The sequence below is a fragment of the Euprymna scolopes genome, chromosome 8 (genome assembly GCF_053919585.1).
Source record: "Euprymna scolopes isolate OS-2025 chromosome 8, ASM5391958v1, whole genome shotgun sequence".
Taxonomy (NCBI): Eukaryota; Metazoa; Mollusca; class Cephalopoda; order Sepiida; family Sepiolidae; genus Euprymna; species Euprymna scolopes.
The window spans coordinates 86,867,688-86,890,048 of NC_136489.1; the positions used below are offsets into that span (position 1 = coordinate 86,867,688).

General features: G+C 32.2%; 2 protein-coding genes across 3 annotated transcripts in view; one reads left to right on the forward strand and one right to left on the reverse strand.

Moving 5' to 3' along the window:
• Positions 1–22,361, reverse strand: part of LOC145283624 (uncharacterized) — a 164,669-nt gene that overhangs the window by 102,929 nt on the left and 39,379 nt on the right. The gene's annotated exons all lie outside the window — the stretch shown is intronic.
• LOC145283622 (uncharacterized) overlaps positions 1–22,361 on the forward strand; it is an 80,681-nt gene that overhangs the window by 4,412 nt on the left and 53,908 nt on the right. The gene's annotated exons all lie outside the window — the stretch shown is intronic.

Consider the following 22,361-nt stretch of genomic DNA (forward strand, 5'->3'; position numbering starts at 1 on the left):
TTTCTTGTTGCTATTCCTTATATAAAAATTGGAAAAATTATTTTGATCACTGCTGAATGAGTCTTTATTAATTTATTAACTGTTTTCGTTCTCTATGTATTTTAAGAAGTAAGCAAAGTTTCTTTTTTCCAGTACGAACGTTAATATGACCGAAGATTACACGAATCACAGATTAAATGTGCATAAACTGTGATGGCACGCTAGTCTGTTGCAAGTTTCAGCCGAGGTTAGATGGTAGAATCTATACACGTAGTTAAAGTTTTATTTACGGCCGCCAAGCAATCAGCCGTTCTGGTAAAATAGTCTAACAGAAAACATAGAATTCTTCATAACTTTAATTTCGCTCATTTGTTTGTGTTTTCCATTCATATTATTTACGTCTTTCATGTAATGATATCTGCATATCATTAGCGATATCATCGCTTAGAAGTTTTCGTAAAATTTTTGACTTCAATATAGTTGTTACAGTCAATTACGAAATCGTTGAATCTCAATAATTTTGTTGAAGCTTTTCATGAATTTGTTAGTTTGGTCACAAATTTCAGTAGTTTTTCGCAACAGTTAACATTGAGGGGAAATAATAAGCAGTCATGCATAATTTTTTGTACACATGAAGCGAAACCTCTCTCGTTCATCCATTCATATATATATATATATATATATATATATATATATATATATATATATATATATATATATATATACATACATATATATACAGGGCTAGGACAACAGCATATTCTTTATATTGTTTTGCCTCTAGCGTGAGTATCTGTTGATATCTTATATGCTTTTATAAAGAGTGATGTGGTTGATTAACTGTGTCTAACTCTGTCGGATATATACTCCAAAGTCAAATCAACGAATAGTCTGTTGCCAAAGCCCTATATATATATATATATATATATATATATATATATATATATATATATATATATATATATATATATATATCAGTTTCAAGGTATTCAAGAGTGGTAAGCAATGAATTTAACAATGTTATTAAGAGTCCTCAATAAAAGAAGAGCAAGATATATTTTATTAATATAAACAAATTTACATGGTCGTGACACTGGGCATGCTGATGTTTAGGACAAATGATCGGTTGAATTGGTTGAAGTCCTCGTAAGGTGACTTAATACATGTTTGCTTTCCACAGAGGAAATCAGTCCTCAATCTTTAAACATGGAAATTAATGACTCATTAGCATTATAACAACTAAAAAAATTTTGACTTCATCCTTTTATTCCTGTAAAGTCGAAATTTTGAGGCAATGTTACATATGCTTTATTAAAAAAAATATATCATGTAGTCCGATACTTGACTGCATTCTCCATATTAATTTGTCGCCTGACAAAGGCTTCTGGTTTTAACCGCCCATTTGTTCGGAACATTAGCATGTCCAGTGTCGCGACTATGTAAATCGGTTTATATATATATATATATATATATATATATATATATATATATATATATATAAACATTAACATTTCAGAAATTTCAGTACAAATTTATTTGCCTTTTAATGTAACCGTAAAGACAGAATAAGCTATGTTTCCTTCTTGCAATTAAGAGAAAATATTGAAACTTGTTGAAAATCAAGCTGATCTATCTATAACATGTGAACACATTTGTTAAATATTTTGCAAAATGTTGAAATATGACAACATTGAGAAACACAGCTATACATTATATTAGCAATAAAATGTGTCAATAAGAAACAATAAACAATAATATTATAATAAATAATATTATAATAAATAATATTATAATAAATAATATGATAATTTTCTTTTTTAAAATCCAAGATGCAATTTCTTAGAAAGAAAGTATGGAAAATTGCACGTATATTTTGTAAAGTGTAATTAACTTTTTGGTTTTACCGATAGTGCGAGAACTATGCCAAACTTCCATAGTTATTCAAACAGATAGCATGAAGTAAATCAACTGCCCACCCAGGAATTCTGTTCTACTAGTCTGTTTGTTTGCTGACTGCAATATAAACAAGTTATTGGTGAACATTTCCTTTAAATAATTAAATTCTATCCAACTTACAATATTAAGTATTACTACACTACAACCATACATTCATCAAGTGTGACCTTCGGGTTTTTATAAGTGGTAATTTCCTTGTGAAAAAAAACAAACAAAAAGACACCTGCTTAGAATGTTAGAATGGCCTGCCTTCTATCAGTATAAAATATCACCCTCCGTAATTCTAGAAAAGTTCACCTTTTCACTCTTTGAGAAGGGGTTAATGCTGACGGGGCGGCCAGGGTAATCTTTGTATGACCGAATTTTTCTTGACCTTGTATCACATCTCCCCACCGTCTAGGGGAGATAGATTACGCCGACCCATCAGCCAACCTGCCACACAAAATCGTAGATCCTTTATCTTAGGCTATTTATCAAAACCATTACATCGCTGTTAATTCATTCTCGGTAGTTAGAAGACATAAAAAAGAAATGATTCCCTACAATGTATTTCAGTATTGTGTTAGAATGACAACGCTCACCTACTCATATCATGATATGCTTCCCAAGTAAATATAATATATTCTAAAAGAAGTAAATGGAACAAAATTGCGTTGGTCACGCATTTAAATATTTCAGCGAAATATTTTTTTTTTTCAAATTCAACTCGTGTCTCACTTTATTTAACTTTGGACTGTGATTAAAGATTAGTATCTGTTCTTTGCTCAATCAGAAGAGGAAATCATTCTTGACTACAGCAATTATGCCGCACTCAGAATCCCTTTGTTTTGAGGTGCTATCTATCCCCGTCTTAAAACCCGGAATTGTATCTTGCTTTGCTCTCGTTGGTATGAATTCTATAAAAGCATCTCAAATTATATATTTTTGTACTATTGAATAATGAACAACGGCAAAATGACGTTGATACATAGGTTCCCGTTAGATCATTGAAGTTAAGCAACGTTGTGTCTAGTAAGTACTAAAATGGGTAACTATTTAGGAATTTCAGGTGCTGCGTGTTCTCGCCGCTTATATTGACATTTTTTTCCAATCGTCGGGCACTTATCCTTGTCACTGGACTCAATCAATGCCGATTCAGAAGAAGTGTGGTTGAGGATTGCGCAACCCTTGCCTCACACTTGCGCAGCTACCTTTACAGGGGGTAATCATTGTCTTTTGAGACTAAATGGAGGCATCGACAATGAACAGCACCGAGAAGACTTGAGAGAATGGATAAAAGGGTAGAATATGGTTGCTTAAAAGTAACAGATTGATAAGTAATATTGGACTTTTATTTATATATTCATAGTTTATATATTAATTTCTTTTTATTGAAGTATAGTGTGTCAATAATTAATATGAAATTGCTAAATGCTATCTTATACATAAACGGGTCCCTGACTTATGTTATTATTCTGGGTCGGAATAAACATTAGAACAATGCCAACTATGGATACATCTCACTCTCCACAAAGTTCATATACAAGGATTTCATTATCGAATGTAGTTTTCGTGTTCCAAATGGTGGGACGCATATAGCCGGATATTTACTACTGTTAAGAAAAAGGAAATACACATTTGCTTTCCAGGAACGTCCCATTCATGAAACTCAATACTACAGAGCTTCTTCCCTGCTGACTACAACATAATTTCTTTCAAGTCCAATTTTAACAGATCGTTATCGATACAGGTTTTATCAAGCAATTCAATCTTATCATCGTTTCTAATTTCCTCGTAGTATTTTTTCATTATTCATTTGTTAATCACATTAACTCTTTCTCTAGAAATTGTCTTTGAACATGGCAAGTAATGACTAATTGGTAGGGCTATGACAATAGCATATTCTTTTCATTGTTTTGACTCTCGAGTATATATTCGACACAGTTAATCAACCGAGAATCACATCACTCTATAAAAAGTATATAAGATATCGACAGATACACACTCGAGAGTAAAATCAATGGAAATAATATGCTGTTGTCCTTGCCCTACTCATTAGCATCATAACTAAACTGAAAAAAAAATTGGCTTCATCCCTTAGCTTCTGCGAAGTCGAAACTTTAAGGAAATGATATGTATGCTTTATTATATAAAAAAAAAATATACCGTAGTTCGATACTTGTCTGCATCTTCCATATAATTTTGTAAAATAATCGAAGAGGGAGATTAATTTATCCCCACAAATAGGACACACGTTCTGCTCTGGTTGCATTAAAATTCCTCAGTTGTAGCGAGCTGTTAATGATGAAATGTTCTCATTGAACCCAACAACACTACGCAGTCAACCTTGAATGTTGTCATTTACACATAACGCTTATTGAGTTTTCATCTCAATAATTCTTTTGCACTATATTTAAATATTCAAATGTATATTAATTCTGTTAATTTGTTCAAAATATTTCTAAAAACAAGCAGTTTACTTGAATTCATTCGGGTTACATTCGCCTCGCTGTTTACCTTTGTTTTGGATTGGTGGAAAGTATAGTTATACTAACATCTGCCTTACGAATTTCTGACCTCTTGACCTAAGCTTTCTTCCACAGTTGCATTTAAAACGTCATTTGTCAATAGTACTTGGTCCTTTATTGTCAATATTAAATGAACCTTCTGCAAACTTTAAGGCTACAACTACGATTTCCCACCAACTCCTTCCGTATTAGCCAATCACTCGGGAACCCTTGTCACATCCTGCAATAACAATGGCATTTGCTTGTGCTGAGATACGATGTTAACTTCATGCAAGAAAAGCATGCATATTCTTTTTTCAACATTAGTATAAAGCGTGTGAATGTGTCGACATTGTATTATAACAACCTCAAGTATTGCGCTCTAAATCTTTTTTAAAGTTAGTTTCAAGAATTGGGCAATTCTTTACGAAAATATAAAGCTTTGTTGCAATGTTTCCCAATTTAAGACATTATTATCTAGACTTGAAATTATTATAAGTTTGCACATAATAACTAACGTTTCATATGATTTTATTTTAAAGGCTTAAATGCATACGTTTGCATATTGGGATTAAAAGAGGAATATTTTATTAAGTCCAGTCATAGCGTACTGCAGTTATCAAATAAGTATTTGTTATTATTATTAATAATTCAAAAGTGTATATATATATGTGTGTGTGCATGTGTGTAAATGTGTGTGCATGTGTATATATAAGTGCATATACGTATATGTATATTAATATATACATGTATATAGAAACATATGAAGTATATATTTTTTTCTATTCATTCTAACGATGTAACCTAAAGAATTTTAAAATAATAAAGTTGGAACAGAAACATGAATGCACATATATAGCCAAAACAAAGAAGTAATATGCTATACAATATATATATATATATATATATATATATATATATATATACAGTGCCCCGCAAAAGTTAACAATACACATTTGAAACTTTCAGTTTTTGTATTTCTAGCTTCCAAATGGTAATGAAACCTTTTATAAACAGAGAAAATGTATTTAAACTAAGATAGGAACAGTGAAAAAAATAACAACACAACGCGAAGAGAAAACTCAATAATTAGCACTGCAAAAGTTTACAAAACATATCAAATTCATGAGATTTCGCAATAATTTTATGATGGTTTATCATGGTAAAATACTTAGAAGCTTTTAGAATGTTCAGGAACATGCAAGAGTGTTGTGAGACCGGATCTCATCCCATAATGAACAGCCCCTAAGGCTCGTACGGTGAAACGAGATCTCAACAGATATTGGGGTCGAGATCTTACTGATACCTGCAACTACTACAATTCTCTAATACAATTTCTCTATATCCTTGTACCTTTCCTTGATACACTTGTAAACCACCTACTACGTCGTTCTTGTGGACCCAACTAAGCCCCACAACAAATAGACATCGAAGTAAGCAATTAGTAAAAGTATTCGTCATTCTTTATCTAATAACCGTATTATAAGCAACCACATCATGGGAAAGAATAAACAGATTGGTCAAGAGCTCAGAAAACGAATTGTTAGTCTTCATCAAAGTGGATTATGATATAGAACAATATCCAAACAGTTGATGGTTCTATTGAATTCTGTTGAACAATAATTCGGCACAAATCAACCCTTCCTTTGGCCAGATCAGGTCATCCTCGAAAAATAACCAAACCTGCTGAAAGGCTATTAACAAGGAAAGTTATGAATTCGTCTAGAATTACTCTAGGAGAACTGCAGAAGGACTTAGAAAACAGTGGAATTAAAGTTAGCAAGGACACAATCGGTAGAACCCTTCACCTTAAAGACATCTTCTCTAGATCAGCAAGGAAAACCTCCTTTCTTAAGTCAAAGCATGTTGGTGCTAAGCTTGATTTTGCAAATGAGTATACAAGCAAGCCTCTAGAGTTTGGCACAATGAGTATGCAAGCAAGCCATAGAGTTTTCAGATGAGACCAAAATTGATTTGTTTGGCATCAGTCAAAAAACACCATTCCAACAGTAACATTTTGAGGAGGATCCATTATGATCTGTGGTTCTTTTAGTGCAGGAGGTGTAGGATAAGTGAAAATAATAAAAGGAAAAATCAATGGAGCACTTTATAGGAGTATCTTGGAGAAAAACTTTAAAGAAAGTGTTAAGTTGCTCAAATTGAAATCAGACTGGATCTTTCAACGTGATAACAATCCAAAACACACTGAGAAATTCACACAAACTTGGTTTAATTCAAATAAAGTGAATGTTTTAAAGTGGCCTAGTCAATCTCCTGATTTCAACCCTATAGAGAATTTATGGGGAGAATTAAAATTACGGGTCCATAGAAAAGAACTTTTGTAAATGTGTTGTAAACTTTAGCGTTACTAATTATTGAGTTTTCTTTTCACGTTGTGTTAAATTATTATTTTGTATTTTTCCCACTGTTCCTATATTAGTTTCAATACATTTTCTATGTTTATCAAATGTTTCATAACATTTGGAAGCTAGAAATACAAAAACTGAGTTTCAAATGTGCATTGTAACATTTTACGGGGCACTGTACATACATACATACATACATACATACATACACACATACATACATACGTACAAGCATATATATATATATATAATGGATGGCAATTAATTTCACGTAGGTATGTTGCTTGGATCGGTTAGGACATGTTGGCAATTATGGCATTAATTATATTATGGCCGCATTTAATTCAACAATGTCTACTTTGTTTTAATATTCGTTCAAGGTCTTTTGAACCAGATATTTTCTTTAAACTACTGTTGCCAATGAAAATTTAAAGTGTTACAGTCATCTCATATTATTCAATCTTTTTATGTTCCTTTACGATTAGGTAGATTTTTATCTGGAACAAATCATAATCAAAGTTCTTATCAAATTGTCTTGCATTCTGTTATAATATTCTTGTATGAGTGGTCGGTGTTTATGGTAAGCGTTTGTGAGTTCAATCGCTGGCGAGTGAAGTTAAATACACATAGTTTATACTAGACATCGATAAAAGAATAAAACATGAAATTAGAGCAGTATAGCACAGAGTTCAATTTGAAATTACTAGTAAGTTACTAATTATAACAACTAATAACTGAAGAAGATAAGGGTTAAAACGATTAAAACGTTGGGAAAGTGATTCTAACCAAGATGGGACAACATAAATAATGGAAATAACAATAAGAAATATTATAAAATACGTGGCACTTTGGTTGAGATGTTACTATCAATTCGATAATAAAATGTTTGACTGAAACTCCATCGACGTTATTGTTGTTAAGCAGAATGTTGTGGCTGAAAAATTCCTCATCGATTAAATGATATCAGCAAATATATTTTTTTAAACAACAATACGTATATAATAATACGTTAAAGCAATTTCATATTCTTATGTTCTCAACCTCCAACACTTAATAAAGATAGGATTAAATGCATTCTTTTATATTTCATCTGATGACGCTGCTGTGTCGAGGGTAAAACTCGAACTAACACACACATTATTGTCCCTTTCTATCCAAAGATATTACATTAATATCGTGGTGTCTACGTTCACTTGTGTTATATTATGAACCTTTTTTCTAGAATTCAAATACACAATAACACATTTGGTGCAATCAACAGTCCGTTTTTATTCTTTGTTGCTTCTCTGTTATGGTGGATAGAGAGAGAAGTGGGAGAGCGACAGAGAGAATTATATCGTTGCGTCCGCTTAGTTGACAATCAAAATCAATCTGTCGATCTTTTTTGTGTCACTTTTTCCTGTCAACTTTTAAAAACATCAACATAACCAGATTCGTTCAACTGCTACATTCTTTCTCAAACAATAACAAATTTTGTTTACATTCATGAGAAAAATTAAAACAATTCTGGTTTAGCTGTCATGTTCCTCACATTCCATCTGCAGACGCGTGCAATATTTTTATCCATATTATATATATATATAAATTGTGAAAATAATACTCCATCATAATTGAAAATAGAAAAAACAGAAACGGAAATTTTATAAATATTTACCCACGTTTCGTTTTACTTTAAAGACTTTCGCAAGGTAAGAAATGTAAAGATAAATATCGATATTTTAAAATACGTAGTATGGTTTCTTTTTAATAATTAAATAATATTTGTATTTGTTTTTAAACAAAACACAAACTCAAGTCAAAATATTTTAGAGCGAAACCTAGACAAATAAATTTAAAATAAATGATTGTATTTGTTTTTATTTCCGCTTTTATTATTGTAGATGTTATTACAAAGTTGTGTTAGAAACGTAGTGTGAAATATCCAGCCAGATCAGGTCTCAAGTTTCAAGATAAATTTTAGAATATATATGTGTTGGCTCTCCCACAAAATTATATATATATATATATATATATATATATATATATATATATATATATATATTCAGCGACCCTGTCAAGTCGTAGACGACGAAACACGTCAGTGGATGATTACATTTTAACTACATTTATATGTATATATGTATATATGTGTGTATATATATATGTGTGCGTGTGTGTGTGTGCATCTGTGTTTGTGTGTGTGTGCAGTGTGATCTAAAAGTATTGGATACAGTATATTTTTCTTCATAACGCTAATTACGGTTCAAGATTTTACTTAAAATTTAGTTACTATATACCTATTACTATTCTAACTTATATTTCGGTAGTAATTACAAAATCAAAGTTTAGAAAGTTTATATTTAAGAAGAAATATTAATTAACAAACGCAAAAGTATTGGATACACTACAAAAATGCCTTTCTTAAAATAATTTTAGATCATTTTTGCTTTGTTTGTTGCAATAATGCAAGCGAGTTGTCACTGACCAATCAGACAGCTTTATATTAAAATAAATTTATAAAATTCTTCAGGTTTATGTTCCCCTGCTTCAAAGTCGACCAGTTCATTTGTAAAAATGCCGTAAACAAAAGAGTTGTCAATAGATATTCGTCAAAAACTCATTAATAAGCGCAAAGAAGGAAAAGGGTATCGAATAATATCAAGGGAACTTAATCTATCACTTATTACAGTTGGAAACATTATCAGAAAGTTTAAAAACCTGGTGAAGCTGTTGCAAATCTTCTAAGATGTGATCGACTAAAGAAATTAAACGAAAAAAATCAAGGTGGATAAACAGAAATGAAAAAAAATTATTTTGTTACTCGTGGTGGAATTCAAACCGACCTCAGAGAAGCTGAGATTGATGTGAGCAAGGATACAATCAGTACAGCTCTAGATAGTACGGGTTTTGTTTTAAAATCTCCAAGAACAGTTCCATTGTTGAACCTTCAACATGTCAGATCATGTTTGAATTATGTTAAAATATGTGGGAAGAAACCACAAGAATTTTGGCACAAAGTAATCTGGTCAAACGAAACGAAAATCCAAATCTTTGGAAGAAAAACAGAAAAAAATGTGGCACCGCCTACAACAAAAAGAATACCATTCCCACAGTGAAGTTTTCGGAGGTTTTTTTTTTCATCCAATAGTACTGGTGAATTGGGAATAATCAATGTTAGAATGAATGGGCGTATGTCTAGGATATTCTGGGAAAAAAAACTCCCGAAATCCGCTGATTTGTTGGGACTTCATAGTAATTTCATGCTTCAGGACGACAACGATCCCAAACATACTACCAAACTAACAAAAGAATCGTTTAAAAATAAAGAAATTGACGTTCTTATTTAGTCCAGTCAGTCTCAAGGCCTCAACCCAATTGACAATATGTGGAAAATATTGAAGATCAATGTTCACAAGACCAATCTACAGATTATTCAACCACTAGAAGAGTTCTGCAAAGAAAAATAGTGCAAAATACTCGCAAATATTTGCAAAAACATGTATGCAACTATAGAAAGGGAGAAAGAGTATAACTTCTCTTTTCGAAATAGGTTTCGAATATTATGAATATCTCTAGTGTCAAATAATCCTTATACACTGTGAAATTTACTTTATGTATGAAAACCAAAGAGGGTAGATATAACATATGAGAAATATTTAAAATCAAGTTTCCCCTTGTTGTTATTTTAGATCATTTGAAACCATAGCAGCAAGTTTAGTTACCCTCCATCAAGGCCAGTGGTTTGGGGCAAATATCAGATATTTTGTAATTAATATGCAAAACTAGGAAAACAAATGACTATGATTGAAACATTAGTAAAGGTGCAGTATAATTCAGCCCTCAAAAAAATCCTTAAAAATTACCACTATTACAGGTGTTCGAGGGTGCTGAAAACGAAAATAACTTTTAAAATCCCAGTAGTTTCCAAAATATAAAAATTTATAGTTTCAAAAAGTGTATGATCAATTTTCTAAATTAATTTAACGTAAAATGGCCACTCACTTTACAGCGACTTTTGTGGGATGTCTGTTATTTTTAACTTAATTTTCGTTTTCAGCACTCTCAAAAAACTATAATAATAGTAATTTTAAATAATTTTTGGAATGTGGAAAGATACTGCACCTTTACCGAAACATTTTATGGCTGTAAAAAGTGCCAAAAATACGTTATGAATAATGGATGATCCCTAGTGGGTAAATGTGACATACATAAATCAGGCCATTACTTTTCCAACGAGCCTCTCTAAGACAACACCACCTTAAATCCCCCTAATTATATATCCAATACAACCACCCACCACAACTACCATGACATACACTCAACCAAATCCCCTAAACCAACTCCCCCACACCCCACACCATCTTACCCCCTCCCCCTAAGAATCCCCCTAAATCCAACAAAATAACACATACCCCCAATCACCACCAACTCTAAACACCACATAACCTCATCAAACACAACCACACAATAATCGGCATCAATTCCCCTCCCCCTAGCCAACTCCAACACACTCTACATGCAACCTCCACGACTTAACACGGAAATTGTTTACATATAACTATGTGGATTTACACCTGCACAGGTAAGTGCACATGGAAATGTACAACCAACCGATGCCTCATACCTTAGAGTATGATACCCCAATATAGCCTTCCGCCTAAATTGATCGATAATACCATAAAAAATACCCCAACTTAGAACAATAACTACAGCACTCAATCCCCATATAAACCACCCAAAACTCCTCCCCAAAATCTATAAACATGCCTACCTAGGACCACTATCCCGAGTACGTGGGCGCTTATTAATGCGTATGTAAGTATGTGTGGATGACACCCGTGCCCACATTTACGGCATGTCACGCTATATACCCGTATGTATATGCCTGCGCACATATCTGTGCTTAAGGGAGTGTGGGTATGTTTCTTTACAGATGTATACAACGAGAGCATATGTGTGTGCATATGTGTATGCGTGTATGCATGTATATCTGTGTACATGCATGCGTGTGGGAACGTGCATATGTAGGTTGTATTTGTATGCGGAGGAGTACGCCGGCGCGCCCATGTGCACCCCCATCTAACCAAAAAAAAAAAACAACTAATGAAAATGAAAACATTATGCATAGAACCCTGGGAATAAGTTTATCCTCATATCTATGTATAACCATGTCTACATCGAACGAAAGTATTGCGCCTATGTACCCACAAATGAACTTAGAATTAAATCTATCCAGACGAATATGTCTATACCAATAACTGTCTGTATAACTGTGTGTGTATGTGTGTGTATGCACGCACGTGTACACCCACGTGGGCGTCCGTATGTACATGGGGTACCGATGTATATGTGCACGTGCCTGTGTATGCGTGTGTGGATGTGAAAGTATATGTGCCCGCTGCCTGCTGTCCACATAGTGTGTTAGAGCGTGCAGCTGTGTATATGTGTCGATGCATGTGTTCACGAGTATTGGTATCTGTATGTGCGCGTACGCTTGCATGTATGCGTGAGGTGCAAGTATGTCTGAATCAATATGTGCATAATGGCCCGTATAATCGCCTCCTTGAGGGCAGGGGCGTCGATGTGTGTATGTATATGTGTATGAGCGCATCGTTTTCGTAAGGAATCCACTTTTTATCGTCAAACCCCGGTCGTGAAACAGGTCGTTCTTGTTGCGTAAAAGAAAAGAAAATGACACTTAATAAAGGTGTTTCTTTTGGTTGTCGTTTGATTCGTGAGGAACCCATTTATCAAGTTTTTTTTTATGTCTTCCGGTCTCTCTCAAATGGTTAGAAATCATCGTATACGTTAGTCTAATCTAGAAACAGGTTTTCGAACAACTGTGCAAAGATTTGGCTTCAAGTGAGATGTTTAATTGATCGTTGTCAACATCGGAAGGCCAACCACTACGTTCATTTTCTTCAAGACTCGTCGCTGCCACGAAATTTCTAAAACCACCATTGTGCTGTGCGTTCAGTAGTATGTCCTGAGCCAAATGCCACGTTTGTCTCAGGAGCTGTTTCAGCAGCTGTTAGACATAGTTTGAACTGAAGTGAGGAAATTGTGCGAATTCCCTTTTTCCATTTTGATTTCAACGTTCTGAAAAGTAAACATAATTGTTTTAAAAATGTTTTTAAAATGATTATAATTTAAAAAATTTGATAGAGCAAAGAATACGCATTCAAATGATATATAAAGTAAAGATATAAATACGAAAATTAATTTGAAAATACATCATTTGAAATCCAAATAGATAAAGAAAATAATACTCACAATATATGTATTCATCATTAGCTTGGTTAGGTAATTGTCAGTAATCATATATATATATATATATATATATATATATATATATATATATATATATATATATATATATATATATATAAATTAATTAAATAATACTATCAATGTATGTATTTATCATAAGTTTAGTGAGATTATCATGATTACGCATATATATAAATTCATAAAATAGTACTTAAAATGCATGTATTTATCATTAGCTTGGTTAGGCCATCGTCAGTAATCATATATGTATATATATATATATGTGTGTGTGTGTGTGTGTGTGTGTGTGTGTGTGTGTGTGTGTGTGTGTGTTTGTGTGTGTGTGTGCGCGCGTGCGTGTGTATATGTGTGTGTACGTAAACTGCGTCAATCGGTTTATTGAAGAATAGTAAAATATCAATATTTCACTAAATATATGACACAAAAAATAAAAATTGTATAATCAAATGATTGCTTTAAGGTTAGTTATTTCCCAAAATTTGATTCAAATTCATGCGATATTCACAAAGTTATGACATTTTATTCTTCATCATGTAATTTCCACTGGCCGTCGCAGGTCTCATAAAATGTTGTATTAGGGCAGAATTACAATATCTGATTATGAAAACTTTACTTTTGATTATATGTAGAATTATAAACAAAAGCACATCCTAGGGGCTAAGCCTAAAATATATGAATTATTTATCGCCATATCCACCTTTTTTGAAACACCTTTTGTCCACCGAAGAAGTCAATTGTTTGATCTGAAAAGGAATTATGGTTCTGGCGACATCAACTACTTTCCTCATCAGGGCATCCTTTGAAATAAATTGCTCTCCTCCCTTATAAACAACTTTTTTCAATATTGACCGGAGAAGCTCAATGGGGTTAAGATCCGGAGAACACTCTGGTCAGCTCATGAGGGTTTCTCCAAAGAAGCCCATAGATTCAAGGAAGGCTACAGTCGCCTTATCAGAATTGTCAGGCATAACAATCATCCGAAAGCGACGGGACAACGGTAGGTCATCTAGCCATGGTGACAAATGTTTATTCAAAAAGGCCGTGTACGCATTGCTGGTAAGTTTTACACCCTCTGGAACTCGGAATGGTCCAACTAACACATCCCCAATGATTCCCGCCCAAAACATGATGCCTCCACCTCCTTGTTGGCGATGAACTCTATAAGGGGTTGGAGTTCCGTTCGAGTTCCAAACTTTGGCCCATCCATCCGAACCGTCAAGAGTAGCACAGGTCTCATCTGTAAATAGGACACATTGGAAATCCATTTTCATATAATTCTGTGCCAAAACCATTCGTTTTTCCCTTTGTTGTTTGCTCAATAGAGGTCTTGGAATAGTTTTGATGTTCCTTGCCATCTCATTCAACACATTACACCGGGCCTGCCTGGATCTTGGAGATATTTCAGCTCTTGCAAAATGGAATCACTGGTGCTGTTTGAGTTTCGGTTGACTTCACTACGAATTTTCCGAATATCACGATATGAAAGGTTTCTCCTGGTGCCCTTATCCTTTCTGGATTTGGTATTAGGGTTTTCATGAATGAACCAAAAGTTCTTTGATCCTTTTTCCAGCTACATAGCTAAATATTTGATGAACAATCCTTCTGCGACTGCAACAAAAATCCTTTCATTTTCAATAAAAAATTAATTAAAATGTATGTATCTATCATCAGCTTGGTTGAGCCATTGTGAGTACTCATATATATATATATATATATATATATGTGTGTGTGTGTGTGTGTGTGTGTGTGTGTGTGTGTGTGTGTGTGTACATATATACCTAGACAGACAGATATATAGATAGATAAAATAATACCTACAATATTTGTAGTTATCATTAGCTTGGTTAAGTACTCATATATACATAGATAAATAAATTTATACTCACAATATGTGTATTTATTATTAACTTTGTAAATAATTGCCACTACTAATATATATAGAAAAAATAAATTATACTCGCAATTTATGTATTTACCATTATCTTGGTTAAGCCATTGTCAGTACTCATATATATAAATTAATAAAATATTACTTCCGATGTATATATTTATCAATAGCTTGATTAAGCAACTTTCAGTACTCATATATATAGTTAAATAAAATAATATTCACAATGTATCTATTTATCATTACCATGGTCAGGTCATCGTCAGTACTAATATATATATTGATAAATAAAATAATGCTTACAATATATGTATTTATTATTAGCTTAGTTTGGTCATCGCTAGTGTGTATATATAGATAAATAAAATAATACTCACAATGTATGTATTTATTATCTTAGGTCATAATCATTACTCATATATATATATATATATATATATATAGATAGATATAGATATAGATAGATAAATAAAATAATATTCACAATGTATGTATTTATCATAAGCTTGTTAGACCATCGTAAGTGTACACACACACACACACACACACACACACACACATATATATATATATATATATATATATATAATGGGTTAAGAAATTCCAACGAAAGAAAGATGTATATTTAAATAAGGGGGAAGTCACCAGCAATGTGCATTTTTTAACATTATTTTATTATTCCGTGTCTATGTTTTTCATTGAGAATTATGTTTAGATCCTCGTAATAATGTTTTTAAATCATTGAAATCGTTTTTAACGCGTTTCAGACGTTCTGTGAAGCGTCCTCTTCAGAAATTATTTTCAAAATGTGTTGGAGATGTAAAAATAGCATTTTCGTAGTTCATTTGAAGTATTTCCAAGAGGTGGAAACGTGTAAGTGTCTACTATTCATTGGAATTTTGCTATTCATTGGAATTTTGCTCTTTTATTGGGCTGTGATCACTCCTGTGTTGTGTTTCTCTCTCTCACTCTCTCTTTCTGCTTGTGTTTTTTCTTTTCCTTTAGGGTAGGATATGTGTGTGTGTTTTCTTTTATTGGTTTGAAAATGTGTGTACTGATTTATAGTATTATGAGGTTATTTGCTTCCCTAGGAAGGTGACTGTGATCCAAGGTCGTTACTAATGTGTATGTGTGAGGAGAGGGGGGGGGAGAAGCAGCTCTTCTGATATAAGGGTAGGGGTGCTTTCATTCTATTTTGATATTTATTTTTTGGATTCTTAGATTTTAGTATTGTGATATATATATATATATATATATAGAGAGAGAGAGAGAGAGAGAGAAAGAAAGAAAGAAAGAGAGGGAGGGATTATTAAAGTGGTCACTTCAATGGAAAAACGTTGTTACTTTCCACATTCAATTTTATAATGTTTATTTTTTTTTTTACATTTTTATATTTTTATAAAGTTATTCATCCCGTAAGAATCCCGTAAGAATCGAAGCGCCTAAATACAACATGTCATTCATAAGTCCTTGTATCGATTACCATCATATAAAGTCAGTTTTTACTTACATGCAAGACTAATAAGAACATATTTACTAATATTAATTGTATCCGTTTTCAGTGGGTTTTTCGGGCATGTATTATTGAATACTGCCACTGGGCTTAGGGTGGTTCTTGTATGTTAGATTTAATTAATTAAACTGCATGTAAAGGGATCAAGGAAAAATATGAAAGCCACATCGTTAAAATTCAGGTAACTCAATTTTTTCGAAATTATTGCAGAAGGTATTTTAGATCAATTTATAAATATTGCCAAAATTTCAGTGACATTTGTGTATTTAAATAATGTTAGGAAACATTCGGAAATTCAATATTAAATATTTGAATGAAATTTTATTTATTGTAACTAAACACTAATTAAACAAGATCCCATAAATATCAATTTCTATTCAAGACCACTTAAGCTTCAACCTTAGATGTTAGATATTTTCTAGTATTACAATCATGTAATGGATTTTGATTCAAATTGAAAAAAATTTTATATTTATAAAGTTTAGTACCATGATTTTCATATTTGTATAAGAATTTAAACTGGTGCAAAATCTGGGGAGACATATTGTCAGTCGGGCTCCAGGAAAAATCATATGCTATTGCCAACGAGTATTCTAGAGCAATTATCTGTATGAGAAATTCAAGTGAACAAATTATGATAATTCTGGAATAATAATAATAATAATAATAATAATAATAATAATAATAATAATAATAATAATAATAATAACAACATTATAATAATAATAAGTTTGGCTTATCTCAAAAGTTTATTGCAGTGTCTTGAATTATCCAATAATTAATTACAAAGTTCTGATTGAAAGGATATATATATATATATATATATATATATATATATATATATATATATATATATATATATATATATATATATATAACGTTTTGTGTGTACGAGGTATGTTTTCTTTATTCTTTATTATTGGTTCTGATTTTAGGAAGTTGTTTTTTGTTATGTTTTTCAGTTTTTTATTCGAATAATCTTTATTTCCCATACAGTCAGTTAAACCTGTATTCTGATTTTGTTTACATTATATGTAGCAAGAACAGGCATTAACATAAGAAAAATAAGATTGAATTAGATTTTGATTTAGAATTCCTAAAGATTTTTAGCACCACAAATAACGACGTTACATACCTTAATATGTATCTGTACGAGTTTTCGTTTGAACCAATGCCAAATATTTCGCAATCAATGTTTTCATTCATTTTGTTTTATTATACAATTAAATGTTTATGTTTTTCTACATTTATGCATATATATACATTTAGCCTATTAACCACCCGATCAAGTCTGTTCATGTCCTTCTGATTGACACATGAATTACTATGTGATTGATTGTTTAGTTTAAATGGTAACGTGGTCTATACTTGTTTGTTCGACTTGAGATCAAAGTGTAATATTTTCTTTTTGTTTTTAGTCATAAGAGCAGGACTTCCTCGATCTTTTGTCTAACTCAGCGGTAAACACTCTGCTATTGATAGCCAGGGCAACACAAGTAGCTCATTCATCGGTGATTGGGGGGAGGGCATACGATCTAGCATTGACTTGTCTCCCTTAATTACGCGATATAATTATATATATATGTATATATATATATGTTTATATATGTATACATGTTCTGTTTGTTTGTTCAGATACGTCACAGCATATATATGTATATATATATATATATATATATATATAACACATATATGTACAGTATTCGTAATATCAATTGCTATGATGACGCCATATGTGATAACGTCATATATGACACAATGACATAAAACAGTTTTACACACAGACACACACAAACGCACACGGACGCACACACACACACGCATACACACATATATATATATATATATATATAATATAAAGCTGAACGTCTGTGTGTGTGTCTGGTCACGAATAGGCTCCTATATGGTTGACTATTTTAAAAATCTGATTACATATAATGATAGAAGATGTATCGAGGATCAGGAATGGGTATGTTTGATCTGGCAGAACGGTGGTTCATAAAAATTGTGGAGTCTGCGTTCGCGCCTGTCCCCCAAAATATGGAAATAAAAAATGAAAACAAAAGTTTACAAGGGTTTTTGATATAGATGTTCATAGGAATACATTGATAAGTATGTTTCAACTTTAATAGGGATGGTATAATAAAATTGTGGGGTCTACGTTCGCGCCTTTACTCTATGGAAATATGGCACAAACTTTAACAAAGACTTTTTCATATCTATTTGCATAAGTGTACTTTGATAATTATGTTTCAGTTTGAAGAAATATGGTATAATAAAATTATTGGGTGTTCGTTCGCGCCTGACCTCCATAGAATGGAAATATATCACAAAGTTTAACAAGGTTTTTAAAAGCGGCGAGGGCCCACAATAACACCTTAACTTTAATCTTGATTCATGTTAGCTTTTATTCATTTGTTTGAGTTGAATCATATTGTGTCGCGTAAATTCACCTCATAAATTCACGTTCTTATTAAAGTGAAAGTCAAAAAAATGTCGGAACTTTAAACAATTCTCGACACAAATTTTGCAAAACTCTGTTTTTCCTTATCCACTTGCACGTGGCACTCTCTCGAAAATAGATAAATAGATAAATAATAAAAATATGAAATTTACTTGTTATCGTGTCAAAAGAAGAAAAAATCCTGCTTACGTGATTACGTGTCTTTTTAAAAACATTTACATAACCTTTTTATTTTTATTTATATATCTGTTTAAGATGTTTTGTCAGTGTACTAGAAGGAATTCAGTTGATTACAACCCTTTCTGTGTGTTCTTTACATTACAATAGTACAACCCTGAATCCGACGCAATACTACACCGTTCAATACTGTAAAACTGAAACGACGCTGTTCTGCTGTTAAAGGTAGCCATTTTCTTCTTATTCATATTTATATCGATTCTTTGCTTTAAAAAACTAAAGTAATTACGTGTTTACTTTTTTAATATCCAATTTTGCTGTTTCGGATTATTTTACGAAAGTAAGTAAAGCTTCATTATTTTCCAAAACTGTTTTTGTTTCTTTGTTTTTCGATATTTCATCGATATTATTTAATAAGAGTGTTTAGCAGAAAAGCCAACAAACGATTACCCGAAAAAATAAATATTCAAGAAATAAATGTTACCATAGTCAATAAACGTTCAGTTCATGTTTTTTTGTTTTTTTTTGCTTTGAAATAGTTTGTAATGCTCTTTAATTGAAATAATTTCAGCGAACCGAAATTAAATTGAAATTTGAGGCGATAACTACTTAAATGAATTTTTATATAAACTACACATGCCATAATCGAATATTCCTCAAGCACAACAAAACGGAAAACATGAAAATATGTTTATAAATATTTCTTGCGTTGACGGAACTCTCTTAGATTGTTAACACAGAATGCTCAGGTGTCCCTCCTTCAAATTAAAAATGGGGCTCTCCATTTCAAAGTCGCTGCCATTTTTATTTTTTAAACCGGTTCGTGAATTAAAAAACAAATTACAAACTACTTAAAAATACAAACCAATGAACTTTTCTACCATAAAGTGAGTTTTATTGACTATGGTAACATTTATTTCTTGTATATTTATATTATTATATATATAACATTTTCTCTTTGTAAGGAAACATCATTTTGTTGGTCACTCTTGGCTACGAAGTGAAACAAAGTTGATATAAAAAACATATATTTTCGCGAAAATTATTTTTACTTTTATAATATTTTGCTTAGGGTAAAAATTTTGAATATCAAAACCTATCTCTTTATAACCCCCTCCTTTTCATAACCTATCATACTTTCATCAATCGCAGTACATTTTCTGTAGGCTGTTTTTGAACCCAGTCAACTTCTGCTAGTATATATATATATATATATATATATATATATATATATATATATATATATATATATTATTCCAGGTTAAAAAAATATTCAAAAGATTAGAATCATTGAATTCCAACAAAGGTCGTTTATAGTACTCAATCAAAGAGAGCAAGTTTATCATCTTTTATTTTATTTGTGTAAATATAGTCATATATTGCTAGGATGCGTAGACCGTTTTGAACTTTATTGATCTCATCAGACAAGAAAAAATTGAAAATTGAAAATTTTTTAAAAGTTTAAGAACTTTTTATAATTTTAGAGGGGAAAAACATTTTACCATGTCTAGTTTGTAGCATGGTTTAACGTTCTTATGGTTTTAAATCGGAAGGGAAAAAACTTTAACGGCTGTTATCCGTTAACAAAAGGAGGGGAGTTTAAACCCTTGTTGGCGGGGAGGATGAATAAAAGATTAGAGGGAGGTAGAAGAAATAGTGTGAGAGAGAAAAGGAAATAATATGAAGGTTGTAAAGTCATTTAGAGAGAGCCGAAGAAAGGAAAAAAAGGAAAAATGACAGGTAATACGAATGAAAATAATTGAATACAAGTGACAAATGACAATGAGGATGTCGGAAACCATATTTGAGACAATATGAAATTATGTAGACGGTGCCGTTAAGTCTTTTCATATGTAAATTCGTTAGGTCGTACCATCGAGGTTCATAATGACGTTCATAGCTGCCTGGTTGTCTAGTGATCATTTCTTTGTCATTTCTGGTCGTTGCGGCTGAAAGAAATTAAGTCTTTTTCTTGATTCGACGTAACTTTATGATAGTGTATTGAATTATGGATAATTACTGACTATCCAACAATAATGATATTGCTAGCACGTCATTAGATAATGCTGGGCTTCTTGTCCAGCTCTCCGCCTAAAACTCCACCTTGAACTTCAAGAACACTAATTTGCCACTACGGATAGAAGCCAGACTTTATTCGATCATGAACCCATATCATGTTCTGGATATCTTAAAACAGGTGGCGCGGCTCGGGTCAATGGATTGCCTTTTTCTTGATCGTTTTCTATTTTTTAACGGAAAAATTAGTTGCAAAGGGGGAAATTTTATACAAATTGGAATTTGGCATGCGTAAGTCGACTTTACGTATTATTTGTGCGCATACGCAAATATGAATTTATACATTCAATCCGGTTCAGTTTTGACTATTTCTCATCCATCTAACAATAGCTCAAGCGATAACTACTAGGGCTGGAACACTCCATGTTTTGGTTTCCATTTTAGCTGATAGCATCCAATTTATAGTTTGTTTGTTTGTTTGTTTGTTTTTACTTTTGAAATCATTACTGTATATTGGGTACAATATAATATATAATAATCGATAGAGAATTCACTCTATGTTAATAAATACAAAATCATATTTTTATTGCATTTAACCCTAAACAAGGCAAAGTACCACTTTAATCTAGGAGGCTACTATCTGGGAAATAATTTGCAGGGATACTGTGTAGGGAGTTGAGCAGCAACATGCCTGTTTACATTACACTTGCACTTCTGCATGTTAGTACAGTCGGGAAACAGGGACCCAGAAGAAAATTCTAAAGTCTAGCAGTCCTAAAGAAGAGACAATTACAGTAAAAGGCTTTTTTTACATCCGAGAATGTCTACTGTGTATGGTGAGATTTTGCTGCTTGTCGGGTTTGTTAGGGGTATTTACGTAGAGGGGTACAAGGGCTTATAGTTCATCGGAGCGTCTACAATTAAAATACTTGTTAAACAAGTATAAGGATGAAATATTTTGTCGATGGGACAGTGGTTGAAGCCTAGCTGGCAGTGCCGGGCCTATTAGATTGGCGATTCTGTTTTGAACCCTGTCTTAGAGTTAGAGCACATTAGTAAATGCATCAGCCTAAATGTGCCACCAATACTCCATACATAGGTGAATGGTGACATTATAAAGATATATGATACTCTCGGGAATAAGTAACTTTTTAGTACGGTAGAGAACGCCCAGCTTATTTGCAGTAGCCTTGGCAATGCCTTCGATGTTTCCGTGAACATTTAGTTGAGGAGTTTGAACGAAGTA